Source organism: Miscanthus floridulus, chromosome 18 (assembly GCF_019320115.1).
Source record: "Miscanthus floridulus cultivar M001 chromosome 18, ASM1932011v1, whole genome shotgun sequence".
Taxonomy (NCBI): domain Eukaryota; kingdom Viridiplantae; phylum Streptophyta; class Magnoliopsida; order Poales; family Poaceae; genus Miscanthus; species Miscanthus floridulus.
In genome coordinates this window covers 26,119,333-26,130,045 of record NC_089597.1, presented here as the reverse complement: position 1 = coordinate 26,130,045, position 10,713 = coordinate 26,119,333, and the positions used below count along the sequence as shown (strand labels likewise).

Genomic DNA, 10,713 nt, shown 5'->3' with positions numbered 1-10,713 from the left:
CCCAATTCCAGATGGTGATGTAAAGAGATACAAGGATTATACTGGTTTGGGCAATTCGAGCCGTACGTCCAGTCTGGGGAATCGATCTTGTATTCCTTGCACCGAAATGCTTGTAGTAGGGGGATACAAGCTAGGTGAGAGAGGGAGCCAGTCCCAGGTCTCGGCAAGGTGTGATGTGGGCTGCTTGAGATGTTGCTCTCAGGCGGCAGGGAAATGTGTGTGTTACAGGGTGTTGTTCTTCGTGTGTGCCCCCTAAATGGCCCAAGTCCTCTCCTTTTATAGTTGAAGGGAGGACAAGGACAATACATGTGCTAACTATACGGCGTCGTGCAAACAGAGGTGGCGCGTCCGAGCCCTATGGCGGCGTAGTCGTCGGAGTGGTCCATCCTTGGAGCACTGGGGCGACGTGCTAGTCACATCTGATCCTGTGCGTCATGGGAGCTCCAGGGCTGCCTTGGAGTGGGTGTGGCGGTCAGCGTGCGAGTCGCTGTGGACTGACTGTGCATGAGGCCGAGGCTCGGTCGGTGCTGAGGCTGCACCATAGTGGGGGGTCTCGGCAGACATGAATCTCGAGATAGCCGAGACCTTGGTGCATAGTGCTGAGGTCCTGAGAGAGCGGTTGATCTGGTGCGCTGGCTCAGAGGCGGTGATGGCCCGGGCCAGGCTATCCATGTCGTGTTATTTTCGAGGTGGGGATCACGGGGCATAGTGTAGTGCGGGCGCTGATCATGGGCACAGCGTCAGAATACAGTGACCGGTAATCCCCGCCGTGCCCTGTCTCAGCCGGTATGGCACCGATGCGACCTCATGTCCCGTCGGCCATTCCGCGGTGTCGAGCCGTTGTCCGGCTGAGATTGCGGGAGTGGCTGACGTATTAATGGGACATGATGTGCTGTCAGGAAGACCGGCCGAGGCGGGGGCGATGGGCTATGGATAAGCTGGCCTCGTGCGAGATGGAGAATAAGGCCTCAGCAAGACGGAGAATAAGGCCTCGCATGAGACAGAGATTGGTCTCCTTGCCGAGGCCTTCCACAAGAGGTCTCACGCGAGACAGAGATTGCGTCTCGTTGCCGAGACCTCCCGTGAGAGGCCTAAGGCGATGTAGAGAGCTGGGTGGGCTCGGACGGGGCTGGTTATGAGCCCATGGCTTTCCCTCTAACTTTGCCATTGATGGGATTTTAGTGCCTCTTTTGGTGTACGCTCGGGGTACCCCGTTTTATGGTACCCGACAGTAGCCCCTGAGCCTCAGGGAGGGTGAGTGCATTCTCCCTAAGGGTTTATCAGGACTTGATTTATAGTCACTCCCGTAGGGATTGTGTTTTGTTTCTTGAGGTTTCGGTGGGTGCGCGTGGGCGCACCCGCTGGGTGTAGCCCCCGAGGCCCTGGAGGAGTGGATTTATTCCTCCAGGGGCTTTTTTCATTTTCGTGTTTGAGTGAGGAGTTTTTATCGTATTTGCCAAGCCCACAAGTGCGAGTTCAGGCCGTGGGGGTCTCGGCGAAGTTGTAGGAAGAGCCCTGTTGATGCAAAAGTGGATCTGCAAACACAAAGGGCTAATACCCGAATCGATATCCAAAGCGTGCCAGTCGATTTGACCTGCTAATCGACAAGGATGAAGATACGAACACTTTGGTCCTGACAACAGCGATACGCCCGGAAGTCACGGCCAAGAGGTGCTCACGCGGAACTCGAGAATCGCCGAAGATCGCACTGAAACGATGCAGCTCGCCGAATCAATGAGAACTCGTAAAAAAGGAAAAATATGCAAATCGACGAAGTCGCCGAAAAGTAAGTAGATGCAAATAGGAGTAAAAATTGGTTTTGATATTGATTGATATATATATTACACGACCAATACTTTTATGTTTGGACATGGCCCAGCTACTCCTACCCTTGCCGATATCCACATGCTTACTAGCTTGGACATCTCAACTGCCGATGAAGGCTCCATCTATGGTAGAAAGTCTGAATATAGGGTGAATACCCGCAACATCGGCGGTTGGACAGGATATATTCAAGAATACCAGAAAACCGGGACACTTAGCCAGAGGGAACATGCCACATTCCTGAATATGTGGTTAGAAAAATTTATCTTCTGTGGTCGATCAGTAGGACCAACCAACGCCTTCCTCCCTGCAGCTGAACTTTTGGCTAATGGCGTAAGGTTTCCTCTTGGCCGATACCTTCTGAGCTCCACTTATCATCTTCTTCATCAAGTGTCTCAGAAACTTTTGCTTGGCGAACCCATCGGCAACCTGGGAGGCCCGTGGTGGTTTATCAACATGTGGCTGAATGCCCATATGCACAAACGTTTGCAATGGGACTTTTTTGCTCAACAATTCCCACGAGAAATTGCTGAAGACTATGTGCTTGGGGATGATGAATCGGCAACACGCTCACCCCTCAATTTTGGTGAAGCCATAATTGTCCTTCCTGGAACAGAAGCCAACGAAGACCAAATCGGCAGATTCTTTCAAAGCTTCTACAATGGTCTTTCTCGTGATCATAGGGCCTGGGTGCCTTATATTGACGAAGAAAACAGATTCCCCTTCTTTTCAACTTTGCCGATGACACTCTGAATCAAGATAATGAGCTCATGATGGCTATCATCACTCCTAGGGCAATTCCAGTAAACACATTCGGCAGCGGGAAAAACACCAACATTACATATGAATTTTACAACCCATCGGTAGTATCCCGCCAATTGGCTTTTGGGCAACTGCCAATCAAACTCTGCTTTGCCGATGTGATCAAACCCAGGGAAACAATCACCTGCGGAACAGATTGGAACAAGGTAGTACAACTCTCCCCCGATGCCGATACTACAGATGTTGATATATCCACCTGGACACCAATATCTTTCATCACCGAGTCATATAAGCAATGGTGGCGAGAGTGGAAAGAACAACTGTTCGCAACTTCTGCTCACACATATCGGCACATGATCGACCCTGAATATGCCATCCCTGACAACGCGGTAAGTTTCCTTTAACTCCCTTCTGCTTTTCCCTTCATATATCAGTAACTGATTCTCTTGTAACAGGTTAACAACCCAGCACCATCGGTGAGCAAAAGTGGGAAACCCTTCAATCTCCGGCCTGTTTCCCCAACATCGCCGATCGGCTACAATGCTCCCACCTTAGCTGCTTTGACCCACCAGAAGATTCGTACCAAGACCATCACTTCTAAGTCCAAATTGGCTACATCCAGGGCTACTCCATCGGCCGCTGCTACAACCTTGGTCAAAGCATTTAAGGTAACAACCTTGTTTATTTTCACTTATGCCGATCACAAACTGTATTAACCTTAATCATCAGGGGGTAAGAGCTGCTACTGGATCGTCATCGGCAATTCCGCCGATATCAAGCACCACTTCTTTCGATGAACCTTCAGAGGTAGCTTCTTGACTTTACATTTTATCTGTTAAATATCATATCTTACACTTGTTTTGCAGCAACAATTGGGTACATCGGCAAACGTACCAGATGTCCAAGCTTCACAACCAACAAGTGTCGATGCCCCCCAGCCAATCATTGCCGATGCCCAAGCAAAGCGCAAAGCTTTAACAGATACTAAAGCACAGCCAAAACGACAAAGGTCTATGCCGATCCCTACATCTGCCCCAATGTCATCGGTCATCATACCTCAAGAGCCCACCACCGATGAAGTCACAGAGGATATCCCATCGGCAAGCTCAGCCGATCCCCCACACGACATACTCCAGGTTGCTTCCTCCAGTCAAGCATAAGAAATTGCCTTGAAACAGGTAAACCGATCAACCTAGCTGATTTTACAATACTCATACTTACCCCTAACTGATCTCCTTTTCTCTCTCTCAGGAACAAGATTCCCCGAACAGCCTATTTTCCTTTGCCATTGACATTTCTGACGACGATGGAGAGGAGACAAGTTCTTCCCTTGCACTGGGAACAATATCGGCAGAGACTAAATCCAAGTTGGAAACCCTCCTGAACTTGCTACAGCAAGGTACCGCCCAACTGGTAGATGACTCGGACCCCGCAAAGGCAATTTTCAAAACAATTCGTGGCCAGGTCCCTGCCGATGTTGAAGAAGTACTCTTCCCAGCAGCTCACTTAGAAAGCCGCCAACTGCAATATCAACGGGCTGCTCAGCGCATTGCCGATAGAGCAGCTCAAGCTCAACTCAAAGAAGAGATGCTACAACTGAAACAAATCGCTGATGAGAAGCACAAGGGCATCGTCAACTTGCAGACTTCGGGTGCTGCACTTAAGCAGAAAATCTTGGATCTATCAGCAAGGAAGATAGCTCTATTGGCTGAATTGAAAGAAATCGATGCAGCATTAACTCATGCTCAACAAGAAGAAAGCCAGCTACCCAATGCCGTCAAAGCCCTTCAGCAAGAAAGAGATATCCAAGCTCGCAAAGCTTTAGCCATGAAGAAAAAACTCAAGCCTGTGGAGGGTGCTGCCAATGACGATATCAAAGAAATGGAGGAAGCCGACCAGATTCGCCTGCGTGCGATATTAGCTATCCAATCCTTGTTGAACGTGTAATCTTATTTATTGTATCGGCACTTTATGAGACATTGACATCCTTGCATAATTCTAGCCGATAGTACTGTTATCGGCACTTATACTCTTATGCATCTATCCAGATACTAGGGTAATATTTCTTTAAATATTTTCCATTTAACGCTCTGGGAAACACAACCCCTTCGAGGGTTTCTAAAATATATGCATTACCAGGAACAGACTGATTTATCCGATATGGACCTTCCCAATTAGGAGACCACTTTCCAAACTTTGAACTTTTAGTCCCAATCGGTAAAATCAATTTCCAGACCAGATCTCCATCGGCAAACTCTTTTACTTTCACCTTCTTGTCATACCATCTAGCTACTCTTTTCTTATTTTCTTCGATACTAACTAAAGCCCTTAACCGATGACCCGCCACATCTTCCAACTCATCCTTCATAAGAGTATTATAATCATCGGCTGTCAGCTGATTTTGAGAACGTATTCGTCTAGAGCCAACCTTAATTTCCCAAGGCAATACTGCATCGTGTCCATATACTAACTGATAAGGCGTTACTTTGGTTGCACCATGACATGACATCTGATATGACCACAAGGCTTCATTTAATACTGTATGCCACCTCCTAGGATTTTCTTCAATTTTGCGCTTAATGAGTTTGATGATCCCTTTGTTAGAAGCCTCAGCTTGACCATTAGCTTGAGCATAATATGGAGAAGAATTTAAAATTTTAATTCCCATACCTACAGCAAACTCATCAAATTCTCCTGATGTAAACATAGTGCCCTGATCGGTAGTGATAGTCTGAGGAATACCAAATCGGTAAACAATATGCTCTTTCACAAAATCAATCATATTGACCGATGTCACCTTTTTTAAAGGAATTGCCTCAACCCACTTTGTGAAATAATCGGTAGCAACCAGAATAAATTTATGTCCTTTACTCGATGGCGGATAAATCTGACCAATGAGATCAATAGCCCATCCCCGGAACGGCCATGGTTTGATTATAGGATTCATAGCCGATGCAGGCGCTCTTTGAATATTACCAAACTTTTGATACCCCTGGCATCCCTTAAAATATTTAAAACAATCTTCAAGAATAGTCAGCCAATAGTACCCATTCCTTCTGATCATCCATTTCATCTTGAAAGCCGATTGATGTGCCCCACATACTCCTTCATGAATTTCACCCATCAAGCTTTTCGATTCATCATTGCTAACACATCTAAGTAAAACTCCATCTATAGTTCGATAATATAATTCATCATCGAGGAGCACATATTTGGTAGCTTGGAACCTTATACGTCTCTCAACCTTTCTATATGGATCCTTTAAATAATCGACAATCTCTTTCCTCCAGTCATCGGTATCAACTGCCGATGTTAGCACTTCCTGAATAGGCTGATACCCTGAAGCATGCTGAGCTAGTCGATTAGCTTCCTCATTATGCAATCGAGAGATATGTTCAAGACGAAAATCTCTAAATCCTTTCAACAATTGCAAACATCTTTCATAATACGAAATCAAAGCTTCACTTCGGCATTCATAAATTCCAGCCAATTGATTTATAACTAGCATAGAATCACCAAAGATTTCAACAACATCGGCACGTATCTCCTTCAGCAATTCTAACCCTTTTATCAAGGCTTGGTATTCAGCTTGATTGTTTGTCGCTGTAGCAACAATCGGCAATGAAAACTCATACTTCCTTCCTTGAGGTGAAATTAACACAATGCCGATACCTGCTCCTTCACCACATGTGGACCCATCGAATAAAAGTGTCCAGGGAGCAATCCCCAGAGAGTCCACTGTATTACAATGCTGAGTGACAAAATCAGCCATCACTTGCCCTTTAACTACCTTAGTTGATTTGTAGCGTAGTTCAAATTCTGATAATGCTAAAATCCATTTGCCGATTCTACCACTTAATATCAGCATCGACAGCATATACTTGACCACATCGTCTTTGCATATGACCGTACATTCGGCAGATAACAAATAATGCCTTAATTTGACACAAGAAAAGTATAAACACAGACACAATTTTTCGATGGCCGAATACCTCGTCTCAGCATCCACTAATCTTCTGCTCAAATAATAAATAACACGTTCTTTCCCTTCAAATTCTTGAATAAGAGCTGAACCGATAACTGTATCATCAGCTGACAAATATAACCTGAAAGGCTTCCCATGTTGAGGTGGAACTAGCACTGGAGGATTTGATAAATATTTCTTAATTTCATCAAGGGCTAATTGCTGTTCAACTCCCCATACAAATTCCTGATCAGCTTTCAATTTAAGTAGTGGGCTGAAAGCCTTGATCTTACCCGACAGATTAGATATGAATCTTCTAATGAAATTAATCTTACCGATCAAAGATTGCAATTCAGTCTTATTGGCAGGAGCAATCACCTTGTTAATTGCATCAATAGACTTCCTACTGATTTCAATGCCCCGCTGATGCACCATAAAACCCAAGAATTGTCCTGCCGATACACCGAATGCACATTTATTAGGATTCATCTTCAATCCATGCTTCCTTGTGCACTCCAGTATCTTTCGCAGATCGGCTAAATGTGCTGTGATATCTCCAGACTTAATCACTACATCATCAATGTAGATCTCCACTAATGTGCCGATGTACTCATGAAAAATAAAGTTCATAGCCCTTTGATAAGTAGCACCGGCATTTTTCAAACCAAACGTCATGACTATCCACTCGAACAACCCCACATGACCTGGATATCTGAAAGCAGTCTTGGGAATATCTTCCTCAGCCATGAATATTTGATTGTAACCTGCATTACCATCCATGAAGCTGATAATTTGATGTCCAGCCGCAGCATCAATCAACAAATCAGCAATCGGCATTGGATAGCCATCCATCGGTGTGGCTTTGTTGAGATTCCTGAAATCAATACAGACACGAAGTTTTCCATTTTTCTTATAAACAGGAACCACATTAGAGATCCACTCTGCGTATCGACATTGCCGAATAAACTTTGCTTCAATTAATTTAGTTATTTCGGCCTTAATGTCAGGAAGTACATTAGGGTTGCATCGGCGCGCTGGCTGCTGATGTGGCTGAAATCCAGATTTGATAGGTAACCGATGTTCAACTATCGATCGGTCTAATCCAGGCATCTCAGTATAATCCCAAGCAAAACAATCTTTATACTCTTTTAACAAATCTGTTATTCGCTGCTTACACTTGGAATCTAACTTAGCACTAATAAAAGTAGGTCTTGACCTATCACCATCACCGATATCTACTTCTACTAAATCATCTGCCGATGTGAACCCTTGACCTAATTTTCCATCATCGGCAAACCTATCCATTAAAACTCCTCTTCAGAACCGACTGCTTGGATCGGTGGAATTTCATAATCAGCAACTCTAAGGAACTCTTTTTCCCAAGCTTCTCCTGATATGCATTTAGTTCGCTCATAAGTATCTGATTCTGCCGATGCGATGATATAAGAAGAATCACCAGGGACGACCTCAATCTTATCCCCAATCCACTGTACGAGGCATTGATGCATTGTAGAAGGAACACAACAATTAGCATGAATCCAATCCCTCCCTAGAAGCAGATTATATGCACCCTTGCCGTTGATAACAAAGAACGTCGTTGGCAAGATTTTACTGCCGATGGTCAATTCAACGCACACTGCCCCTTTAGCCGGTGACACATTGCCTTCAAAATCTTTCAACATCATATCGGTTTTGGTCAAGTCTTGATCTCCCTTACCAAGTTTCCGATACATCACGTAAGGCATAATATTAATCGCAGCCCCTCCATCAATAAGTACCTTAGACACAGGCTGCCCATCAACTCTGCCCTTCACAAATAAAGCCTTAAGATGCTGTCTCTCGTCATCGGTAGGTTTCTCAAAAACAGCCATCATTGGATCTAGTGTTAACTGAGCTACTTGATCAGAGAGAACAACTTCTTCCTCATTATCAGATAATGCCAAAAACTCCATCGACAACATGAATACCATATTAACATCTGCCGATGGACCCTTATTTTTGTGTTTTACCTGCCACTGCTGATGACCAGGCCTTTCATTGGAGGAATTTTCCTCTTGGTATAAATCCTCCTGACGCTCACGTTGCATCCTCCTTCTCTGCGTCTTTGTCAGACCCTCTGGGCACCATCGAGGAAACTTGGTTTTCCAAACCGGCTGATAACAAGTCCTAGTTGGTTCTACACGACGTATATTAGGGTCCCTGTAGAATATTTCCTCATCGGGAACTCTTGCGTTTGCCATCTCCTCAAGCTCCTCTTGATTCCTTGGAAAATATCCAGCGCGTTTACCAAGCCTCTCATGTACACTAAGTCTGCCCCCCAGCCGATCATGCACTGATGCTCTGCCTCTGATCGGCTCATTGATAGACAAACCCTGATTACCAAGTTGAAACCTCCTTTCTGAGCGATTGACTCCGTAATAACCATTACACTCAGGGCAATTTTCAACAGTTGGCAATTTAATACCTTCTTCCCAGCAATGGATGAAAAACGGACATCTCCAATGATCTTTATGTTGATTCCATTCTTCCTGACGTCTCATTTCTTGCTGTTGTCGATATCGGTCATTACGTTGATGCCAACCCTCCTGCTGCCTTCGATGAGTAATCACAATGCCAGGTCGAGGAGGATTTTTGGAACTACTGCTTTCTCCTAGCAAACCCTTACTCTTTGCATCATCGGTAGTTATCCGATGTTGGGGGTCCACTGACGCGTTTTTCTCAGCAGCCTCTGACGTCAATACCTTGGTCTTTCCTTTGGCATCCAACATATTTGCTGGAAAAGGGTGTTGATCAATTTTCATCGACTTCTGGGCCTTGGAAGTACCAAACTTAATTCTCCCAGATTCAATAGCCGATTGTAACTGTTGCCTGAATACCTTGCACTCATTTGTACTGTGTGAAGTTGCATTGTGCCATTTGCAGTACAAAATCTTCTTCAACTCTTCTGCCGATGGGATCACATGATTAGGTGACAGCTTAATTTGGCCCTCTTGAAGCAGAAGATCAAATATTTTATCGGCCTTGGTGATATCAAAGGTAAACTTTTCTGTCTCTTTTTGACCAAAGGGACATGATATCGGCTTTTTATTCTTAACCCACTCAGCTAAGCCGATAACTGGTTCTTCATCAGAGTCAGAATCTCCTACTTCTTCAACAAATGATACCTTTTTACTCCAGTTCTTTTTAGGTTCAAAAACCCTAGTATCTTGATCAGAGATCCTTTGCACAAGATGACTGAGGCTTTCAAACTCCTGAGAAGCATATCTGTCTTTAAGATATGGCAATAACCCTTGGAAAGCCAGATCGGCAAGCTGCCGATCATCCAGCACCAGGCTGTAGCACTTATTTTTTACATCTCGTAGCCTTTGTACAAAGCTCTCTACCGATTCATCATTACGCTGTCTCAATTTTACTAAATCGGTAAGCTTCTTTTCATGGATTCCAGCAAAGAAATACTTATGGAATTGTTTTTCTAGATCAACCCAAGTAATAATAGAATTTGGTGGTAATGAAATGAACCATGTAAATGCTGATCCAGACAAAGATGATGAAAATAATCGAACTCTTAATTCATCTCTGTTAGCTGCCTCTCCACATTGAATAATGAAGCGATTGACATGTTCCATTGTTGATGTATCATCTTGCCCAGAGAATTTAGTGAAATCCGGTACCTTGTACCGATTTGGGAGAGGAATTAAATCGTATGCAGGAGGGTATGGAGTCCGATAAGAATAAGTATTGACCTTGGGCTTTATCCCAAACTGATCCTTCACAATTTCTGCTATCTTATCGGCCCAAAAAGCATCAGCCTCCTGCTGACGAACTAGTTGAATTTCTACAGGAGGTGCCTGCTGACATCCCTCCACATATCTTTGTAGCCCACGATCTCCAGCAATCGGCATATTTGCCGTTACTTGTGGCCCATTAGCCTGTTGGAAAGGATTCATCGGCTGGGCTGCCGATGCTTGATTCTGGAAACCAGCTTGCATATGACCTTGTTGAATCCCTACAACCTGCTGATTTCGCTGAACTGTATGTTGAACAGGTAACTGTCCTGACCAATCATTATTAGAACTCATCGGTACAAAACTTACCGATGGCTGGTAATTTGCTGATATTGTTGGATAATTATAACTGGTTTGAGGCATGAACTGAACCCCAGT

The 10,713-nt window shown here is 44.6% G+C and overlaps 1 long non-coding RNA gene across 1 annotated transcript; it reads left to right on the top strand.

The window, feature by feature from the left end:
• Positions 1 to 3,145: 3,145 nt before the first annotated feature.
• LOC136520484 (uncharacterized) lies at positions 3,146 to 3,695 on the top strand. The gene is made up of 3 exons (XR_010775252.1): positions 3,146 to 3,254; positions 3,316 to 3,393; positions 3,453 to 3,695. It is a non-coding gene; the product is annotated as an uncharacterized lncRNA (long non-coding RNA).
• Positions 3,696 to 10,713: the final 7,018 nt, after the last annotated feature.